The sequence below is a fragment of the Salvelinus alpinus genome, chromosome 12 (assembly GCF_045679555.1).
Source record: "Salvelinus alpinus chromosome 12, SLU_Salpinus.1, whole genome shotgun sequence".
NCBI classification, from domain to species: domain Eukaryota; kingdom Metazoa; phylum Chordata; class Actinopteri; order Salmoniformes; family Salmonidae; genus Salvelinus; species Salvelinus alpinus.
The window spans coordinates 36,668,898-36,678,865 of NC_092097.1; the positions used below are offsets into that span (position 1 = coordinate 36,668,898).

Sequence of the window (9,968 nt, forward strand, 5' to 3'; positions counted from 1 at the left end):
TTTTGTATATTCACATGAAAATCTGTCGCCAATTGGATGGAAACCTAGCCTGTAACCAGGTTTCCAGTTGTACCTGTTTGGTCCCGCTCGCTCTTGTGGTTTCTTCACGCACTCTCATTCTAAAGTGGTTCTCGTGCTGGCCTGCCTGGAAGTCACTGAGTCAGCCAACTGAAAACTGAAGAGACCCACCATATAAACGAACTATTTTAAACCTTATCATCACGGTGAGCAAGTTATAAAGCATAGGATATGAAACACTAAGTTAAGCGGAGTGTAATGATTGTGTAATGACCCTGGGTTTAAAAGCGCCGATATCGACTGCCGTTCGAGCATTCTTTTGGTGCACAAGTCGATAGCGCGCTGGACTTCGGGCTAGAAGGTCGAGGGTTCGAGGCCGGCTCCCTGCCTGTTTCATTACAATATGTTATTTTTATGATGTTTTGATAGTTTAATTCATTTATAAATGTCCGTTAGCGTAGAAGCTAACGACGGCTAAAGTTAACTCCAGTCAAGCTAGCCTGCCATAGATAAGGCGAAAGGACCATCGAACTTTCTTAAACAAAGTGAAACATCGTTACATGCTGTTTTTAGTGATATTGTAGCGACCCGCACAGACAGCTGTGTGTTATGTGTTAGGCTAGTAGGTGGTTGTGTTGTACTGACCAGTACCCAGTGTTCGCGGGGTCCGACATGTCAATCAACCTGCTATCTGCCAATCACGGGAATGCCTGGAATGTTCTGATGCCGGGCATCCTGGCGGTTGGCGGAGTGGCGTGGAGGGGGGTTGGGCAGGGGGATGGAGTATTGGAAGTTAAGACCAGGTTTCGCCTTTGTTATCTCTCTTACGTCTGGGCTTCACAAGAGAAGGTCACGATTGGCTTGTGGGTTATCTGTCATTTATTTGGCGTGTGCTACGGCCCAAACAGTAGCCTGTGTAAAGTCGGTTTAATAAACCGTCAATTCGCAAACTCAAGCCTCTGTCTGGACAATTGTTCATTTATGATCTAGTCAGGTCATTACATTGGTGTCAGAAGTAAAAACGTTGATAAAAGTTAGCCAGCTAGCTAGCTGACTTATGTGGCTAGCTACCGTAGGTGAGAACGGGGGTTGAAAATGCTTAGAGGGAATCCGAAAGTGAAGGTGGAGGTAGGGGACGATTATGGCCAAGGAGGTGCGTGTGCACGGACCTCGGAGGTTCTGGCTGAGGAGATCGCCAGGGCGTCGGAGCGCAGAGGCCGCTTGAGGGAGGACGTTAGAGTGATTGCGGCTGAAGCGGGCATGAGCGCCTCGTCGACTGTGTTTCGCGCGGATTCTGGTGGGCGGACCGAAGTGGTGACGTCGACGCGGCGGGACGAGGAATCTGGGGCTCAGGATGTAAACAAACATGGCGGCGCCCAGTTCCCGGCTGCGTCCGTATCTGTTAAGACCCCGAAGTATTCCGGTAAGGCGGATTGGGAAGCTTTTCATGCTCAGTTTGAACTGTTAGCTCATTTTAGGGGGTGGTCGGATGAAGAAAGGGCACTGCAGTTGGCTTTATGCCTCACGGATGAAGCTCTGGCCTGTTTGATATTGATTAGCCCCGAGGACAGACATGATTATGGTGCTTTAGTGGGAGCACTGAGGAGGCGCTATGGACAGTGTGTACAGCCCGGGCTACTGCGCTCCGAACTAATAACTAGTAATAGACGCAGGCAGCCTGGAGAGCCTCTACGGGTGCTAGCTAATGACATTGAGAGCCTCTCTCGGCGGGCATATGCTCACATGCCCCCCTCCGTGCAGAGCGAGCTAGCACGGGACCAGTTCATACAGGCGCTCTCTCCTACGGAGCTGCGCATACAGACCCAGCTGGCTCATCCTGAGTCATTGCAGATAGCCTTGGAGATGGCTTTGGAGAGGGAGCTGGTGTGGGCTGGGGCTTCAGCTGGGGCTTTGGTGGGGGTGCAGGGAGACACACCCTCTGTGCGAGCTGGGGGGCAGAGCAGCCCGGAGCCGGAAAAGCCTGCATGGGTGGCTGAAATGACAGAACTCATTCGTGCTGTGTCGCTACAGGCGGCATGAAACACACGCCCTGGTCCCAGGGTCTGCTGGGGTTGTGGCCAGCCAGGCCATCTGCGCCGAAATTGCCCCATGTCCCCCAGAGCTCAGGGAAACGGCTCGGGGTCCGCATAGACCGGGTAGTGCGGACCCCTGGCTTTCTATCCAAACAACCATCTTCTTCAGGAGGAGCCCACCGGCACAGACGGGGAAGCAAGGCTCCACTTCCCCCAGAAGCAGACGAGAGCAAGCGGATGGAGCCTGTTGTTGTGGTGGGCCGGACCTGTGTTGGGGACTTTTGTCATGTCCCTGTCACTGTGGAGAGGGTGCCCTGCTCCGCCCTGGTGGACACTGGGTCCACAGTAACCCTGGTGAGGCCAGATATTGTGCCAGGTTGGACTCAGTGTGAGCCTACAACTGTGCATCTCCGCACAGTCACAGGTGAGCTGGCACCCATGAAAGGGAAGGGAATAATGACTCTGACAGTAGGGGGCAGGACTGTGCTTCATCCTGTGTGGGTGGCGGCTGTGCAGGACCCTTGTATCCTGGGGTTGGACTTTCTTAGGAGCACAGGCTGCCAGTTAGACCTAAATAGGGGCACACTGAGCTTCCAAGGAGGGCCGGAAGTCACCATGGCCCCCCCCTAATGTCACATTCACTCAACCCAACAAACCCTTTACTCCAACAGTTAAAGCAGCAGAGACTCATGGCTGCCCCCCCTCCCCCACAGCTGTGTGTGACTTTTCCCCAGCCACCCTGTCACCTACGGCGGTGTGTTACATTCCCCCAGCTACCTCCATGACACAGCCCTCTGTGAGCCCCGGGCCGCGCCCAGCTACCCCAGATGGGAGAGGAGAGGACACTGTCTGCAGTGAGGGAGATATGGGGGAGGAACTGTGTTGGTCTTGACCCCGAGCAGCAGGAACGGTTGTGGCAGTTGCTGTTTGAATTCAGAGACAGCTTTGCGCTGAGTGAGGAAGAGGTGGGTCAGACTCATTTGGTGCAGCATGAGATCGACACAGGTGATGCTCGACCCATCAAGATGCGTCCCCGCCGTATCCTGCTGGCACGCCAGGAGGCGGCAGACAAGGCTGTGTTGGAGATGCAGCGGGCAGACTTCATTGAGCCCTCAGACAGCCCCTGGGCGGCGCCAGTCGTCATGGTTCCGAAGAAGGGGGGCAAGCTGAGGTTCTGTGCGGACTACAGGCGGCTGAATGAGGTAACCAGGAAGGACTCATACCCCATACCACGTATCGATGAGTCGCTGGACCTGGTTAGGGGGTCCTCCTGGTTCTCCTCACTAGACCTCCGCAGTGGCTACTGGCAGGTGCCCCTCTCCCCAGAGGCCAGAGCCAAAACTGCGTTCTCCACTAACAGAGGACACTGGCAGTTCAAGGTCCTGTGCTTTGGCCTGTGCAACGCTCCAGCTACTTTTGAGTGTTTGATGGACAGGGTGCTGGATGGCATCCCCAGACAGCAGTGTCTGGTATACCTCGATGACATCCTGGCCCATGGCAGCTCCTTCCAGTCAGCCCTGGGGGCGCTACGGCGTGTGCTGGAGAGGGTGGCTGCCGCAGGTCTGAAGCTCCACCCCGAGAAGTGCCACTTCATGAGGAGAGAGGTGTCCTTCTTGGGCCACCGAGTGGGGAAGGAGGGGATCAGCACCATGGAGGACAAGGTAGGGGCTGTCAGAGACTGGCCCACCCCCACCGACCAGCGTCAGCTGAAGAGCTTCCTGGGCCTGGCCTCGTACTACAGGAGGTTTGTACGGGGCTTCTCAAGCGTTGCTGCTCCACTGAACCGCCTGCTGCCGAAGGACAAGGCTTTCACTTGGACAGTGGAGTGTGAAGAGGCGTTCAACACCCTCAAACGTGCACTGATCGAGGCCCCCGTGCTCGCCCCCCCTGACCTCACCTTGCCCTTTATCCTGGACACAGACGCGAGCAATGTGGGCATGGGTGGGGTGCTGGCCCAGGTGGGGCCAGAGGGGGAGAGAGTGGTGGCGTACTTCAGCAAAACATTTGACAAACATGAGCGCCGCTACTGTGTCACCCGGCGGGAGCTCTTGGCTGTTGTGGCTTCCGTCAAACACTTCAAGTACTACCTGGGTGGTCTGCCCTTTACTGTAAGGACTGACCACTCTGCTCTCCAGTGGCTCATGTCTTTCAGAGAGCCAGAGGGGCAGGTGGCACGCTGGTTGGAGGAGCTTCAGCCATATGACTTCACGGTGGTGCACAGGGCAGGGGCACGCCACTCCAACGCCGACGCCATGTCCCGTCGGCCCTGTACTGCAGACGGCTGCCGCCACTGTGAACGGAGAGAGAGTTGTGTGCAGAGGGGGTCTGTGCCACAGTGTGTCGGGCGAGCGGGCCTGTCTGCTGTGAGCTGCAGACTGTCGACGTGGCTGAATGGCGGCAGCAGCAGGGACGGGACACAGACCTACAGCCAGTGCTACAGTGGGTAGAGGCGCAGGTGAGGCCACCATGGGAAGAGGTGACAGCGCTCTCACTCGCGACCAAAGGGTTGTGGTCAAAGTTTGAGAGACTGCGGCTGGTTGATGGCGTGCTACAGTGGGCATGGAAGGAGTCAGCTACGGGAGAGGAGAGGTGGCAGGTGGTGGTCCCAAAAGCATTGCGGGAGGCTGTGCTCCAGAGTACTCATGGGGGGGTGGGGACTGGACACTTTGGGGTCACAAAAACACTGCGCCGTCTCCGTCAGGGCTTCTACTGGGGGCAGCACAAGAGGGATGTGGAGGACTTTTGTCGCCGCTGTGACAACTGCACAGCGAGAAAGGGCCCCCCAGGCCGCTCTCATGCTCAGCTCCAACAGTTCCCAGTGGGGGCTCCCATGGAGAGGGTGGGAGTGGATGTAGTTGGGCCGTTCCCCACCACAGACAGTGGAAACCGCTGGGTGCTCACGGCCATGGACTATTTCACAAAATGGCCCGAGGCCTATGCTCTGCCTGACCAGGAGGCAGAGACCATCGTCGACGCCCTGACAGCGGGGACGTTCAGCAGGTTTGGAGCTGCAGAGTCCATCCACAGCGACCAGGGCAGAAACTTTGAGTCCCGTGTGTTCGCCACCATGTGTGAGAGGCTGGGTATGCACAAGACCCGCACTACTCCTCTCCATCCTCAAAGTGATGGCCTTGTGGAGCGCTTCAACAAAACGCTTGGACAGCAGCTGGCCATCGTCTCTTCCAAACACCAGCGTGACTGGGACAAGCACCTGCCTATGGTCCTCATGGCATGCCGCTCCGCTGTCCAAGACTCCACCTCCTGCACGCCTGCCCTCCTCATGCTGGGGAGAGAGATCTGCACCCCTGCGGAGATGGCGTTTGGTCGGCCCCTGGATAGCCCTCATGTTCCCCCGGGGCCGGAGTATGCCCGGAGACTCCAGGACCGCCTGGAGACAGCCCACACCTTCGCCAGAGAGCAGCTGGTGAGGCAGAAGAGGAACTATGACGTGCACACCCGGGGAAGGCACTTTGTGGCTGGGGAGCTGGTCTGGGTCTACAGGAAAAAAGGCAGATGCCCCAAGTTGGACAGTCACTGGGTGGGACCCTGCAGTGTCCTGGAGAGGGTAGGGGAGGTTGTTTACCGGGTGCAGCTTCCTCCCAGGGGGAGGAAGGTGGCACTGCACCGGGACAGGTTAGCCCCATACAGAGGGGCCTCTTCTCCCCAAACCCCAGGAACCCCCACAATTCCCCTCTCTGGCAATGACATTCTCCAGGCACCCACCCCCAGGTGCCGCAGACAAGGCTCCAGACAGCCCACTCCCCCTGTCTCCCCCCCTGTGTCACCGCGTGGTTCCCCAGAGCCACGGACTGTATTACCCGTTCCTGCTTCCTTGTCCCCCATATCCCTGCCTTCATCCCCTGGTTCCCAGAGGGGCACTCTGCGACCATCACGGCCATGCAGGCAAAGGAGACCTCCGGGTCGCTTCAGAGACTTTGTTTGTTCCCTCGGGGACGAGGGACTTTGTGGTGGTGGGGCTGTGTAGCGACCCGCACAGACAGCTGTGTGTTATGTGTTAGGCTAGTAGGTGGTTGTGTTGTACTGACCAGTACCCAGTGTTCGCGGGGTCCGACATGTCAATCAACCTGCTATCTGCCAATCACGGGAATGCCTGGAATGTTCTGATGCCGGGCATCCTGGCGGTTGGCGGAGTGGCGTGGAGGGGGGTTGGGCAGGGGGATGGAGCATTGGAAGTTAAGACCAGGTTTCGCCTTTGTTCTCTCTCTTACGTCTGGGCTTCACAAGAGAAGGTCACGATTGGCTTGTGGGTTATCTGTCATTTATTTGGCGTGTGCTACGGCCCAAACAGTAGCCTGTGTAAAGTTGGTTTAATAAACCGTCAATTCGCAAACTCAAGCCTCTGTCTGGACAATTGTTCATTTATGATCTAGTCAGGTCATTACAATATGTTGAGAATTACATGATGAAAATGTATCTTTGAGATATTATGGTAATTCATACCTTTTTACAAATCGTTTTTTTTAGTATTTCGTCTATTTAGAATTGTATAAGAGTAGCCAAATTAGTTGAATGAGAGAGCCAACTGAAAACTAAAAAAGAGAGAAGCACCACATAAAACTATTTTAAATCTTCAGGGCAGTTCCAGCGTTATGGATTTGACATTAGGACACAAAACAGAATTGACTTATCAGGCATACATTTAAATGTTAATGTGTATATTTGTAAATCCCTATAGGCCAGGGGAAATGTAGACACAATTACAAAACTAATACCACTGTGACGTAAAGGAACAACAAAGGAACTTACAAATATTAATAGCCACTTTGAAAGTAAGGCATAGGTACACAAAAACAACGATGAAAATATAAAAATTGTCATACAAAAACAATGAAAATATAAAAATTGACATATGTACTCTAGAGAGGAAAATGTACCGTTATGGTTGTGACGCTGTGCAAAATAAGTATTTATATATTCGAGATTTCTTCACCAAACATCATCATAATACTTTTGTTTTCATTTGAAAATGTAGTGTACCTCAAAGAACCAAGAAATCACCAGTATCTTGAATGGTTATTGCATAGGCTATCAAAGTTAACTCGTGGGTCCCGTCTTAACCAACCATAAGTGCACAAATGTGCAAAAAAAATGCATTTGCAATTCTTTATTTGAAAAACTCTATTTTCATTGCAAATTAGAGCGCTGCATACCTCAACAATTACAGAAATATTTGCACTTTCATAATTACACCAAAGGAAAATGTTGTTATGGATGTGACATTTTGCGTTATGGATGTGACAGGGTCCCAAAAGACAGACAGCAAATTATGACACTGCACTACATTTCAAATGTACAATGTTTTAGTAATTTCATTCTAGACTGATGTTTTATTCAAAATATTAAACGTTATTTTCAATCACCTACTGAGTAACAGAATAAACATACAAAAACTAAATTCAAAGTACATTTTTTATAAACTCTTGCTTTGTATTAATCTCACACCCTTTAATCTGCCAGCACAGGCTCAATGAAATGGTACCTCCTCCTCCTGTTGTCCACAAAAGGACACAGGGACTGGACAATTTGAATTTAAGACCTTTATTATGTCATGTGATCACATGCAATACTCCAGTTAGCAGAACAATGTATGATTGCAGTTCATATGAGAACATGAGGACACCCGAAATAGATCACACACACAGATAAAGATTGCCCGCTAGCTTGTTTGCTAACATAAACACACTTCGGAAGCATTAATAAGGTCATGAACATTTTATCATGATCGCGTTATGCAGTGATGCTAACTAGTGAGTCATTGATCATGTTATGAAGTGTCCGTAACGGTCACATCCGATACGCTTAGAATGAGTACTGACAAAGAGAGAAAGGAAACCAATTATACACCACCTAAGCCCTTGATGAAAGTTAGCTTTGCACAGAAAGTTTGCATACAATCATACTCGAAATGGGTCCACAATAACAATCTTTCCTCAAAAACGCTACGGATGTGACACTGCCTGTCCAAATCAGATTCTATCTTCTCTAGATTGTAGAATTCTATACTAGCACTCAATGTACAAAAATGATATTGTTTCATTAACCTTCCGACTTGGTCAGAAACACAGGGGGACAGATGTGAGTACCAAAAGTTCTGTGAGCCGTAGCCAAAAGCTATGAAATCTGGATGACTAAAAATACCTATTTTGAGACTTTGTATACTACTTTGTAGTAACAATAACATTCCACTTGTCAAATATAAAGGCCAAATGTAGTCTTTACCTCAAAATACACACTTTCAAGGTAAATATGAAAGTAGTTTTTTCAGGTTGACCTTACTATGGAACTGCACTTCAAGGTTTCAGATTTCCTTCATTCTTCTCACCTTACCCTATCCAGCTCCCATGTATGTTGTGGTTTTTCACTATGAGCTAAAGAGGTTTAAGAAGGTATTAGGCCTACGCTTTGCAATTGCAGAGCTAGTAGTCAATGTTGTCCATAAATGAGATTTTTGGTCACTTTACCTGAAAAAAAGTGGGGCACAGACCACCATAATACATTGTAAACAACTACCATGCTTTCATGTTTCACTACAATGCTGCTAGTACAAAACAATGGTATTTTTTCCCCATTGTACTACCATGGTACATTTTTGTAAGGGAGGAAAGCCTCCCCACTTGTGCCATTTCATGAGGATACCTGGATTACATGATGTCCACAAAAGCTATGGAGAATATACAACATTTACATTAAATGCACCAATTAAGTCAGAGGAGTTATCAATGTAAGTGATGCAAACAAAGGTTTGCAACAACACCATTTTAAACACCTCTGTCTGATTCATTTCCTGTTTCCATATGAAAACCCACAGAGTATCACACAGAACATGACACTTATCAGAATGTATTTTTTTAAATGTTCAAGAAACTAATTTCTGAAGTTACTCGGTACCTCCCCCAATTCTCAATCAAATCTCGCTTTTTAAAGGTGATTTTTTTAAATTTAACCAATAAAAGTATGTGCTAGTTTGTTGCTGAAACCATGTCATTACAAATTATATGTATTAGGAATTGTAATGCATCAGTCTTGTAGTAAATATGCATGTGTAGATATATTTATAAAACCCCAATAAAAATATATTTAAAGAAGAAACCATTTCATTACTGTAATATCTAATATTGTGCAGATTCCAATGCAATACACAAACCCTTGACATATGCCTTGCTCTAACCATAATACAAAATGTATGTACTCACCTCCAGAGTCCACTTGTGACAAACTTTCATATAAAATGTTCAGGAAACCGTTTACCTCCTCCCAATACACTGTATGATGTCAAGTGCTGGCTAGAATTATAGCATGTCATGTTTCATTCTTCTAAAACATTTTCCTATTTCTGCAACCGTGACCAAAGACTTCCTGTGTGACCAAAGACTTCCTGTGCAATTAACACCAACCCTTATGTTGAAACAAACTGCGCAAAAATGATCCTTCCTGGAAAATGCTTAACTTACAGCTTTGAGACATCTCTGGTCATGAGAACGTCACTGTAAATATGATATACGGAAGGTAAAACTCAACAATAAAAAATCTTTACCAACAACATAACTGTTGCTACCTGGGTTTGTGCAACCAATATTGTGATGTACAGTGCCTTCACACCCCTTTACTTTTTCCATGTATTGTGTTACAGCTTGAATTTGAAATGTAGATGTGTCACTGGCCTACACACAAATACACTACACACAAAACGTGCATCTTGTTTGCAATAACACACTAAAGTAAAAGTGCCAAAAATGTGCCAAAGAACTTAACATAATGCTTTGTATTCAGGACATAAAGTTTGGGGCAAATCCAACAACACATCAGAGTACCACTCCAAATGTGAAGCATGGTGGTGGCTGCATCATGTTATGGGTATGCCCGTCATCGGCAAGGACATAATTTTTTTTAGGATAA

At 49.2% G+C, this 9,968-nt stretch overlaps 1 protein-coding gene across 6 annotated transcripts in view; it reads right to left on the minus strand.

Moving 5' to 3' along the window:
- The window catches only part of LOC139536023 (uncharacterized), a 32,704-nt gene extending 23,269 nt beyond the window's left edge, over positions 1 to 9,435 (minus strand). For all 6 annotated transcript variants that reach the window (XM_071336121.1, XM_071336117.1, XM_071336119.1 and 3 more), the window contains exon 1: positions 9,266 to 9,435. The gene's annotated coding sequence lies outside the window, so the exon portion shown is untranslated. The remainder of the gene's footprint in view (positions 1 to 9,265) is intronic.
- Positions 9,436 to 9,968: the final 533 nt, after the last annotated feature.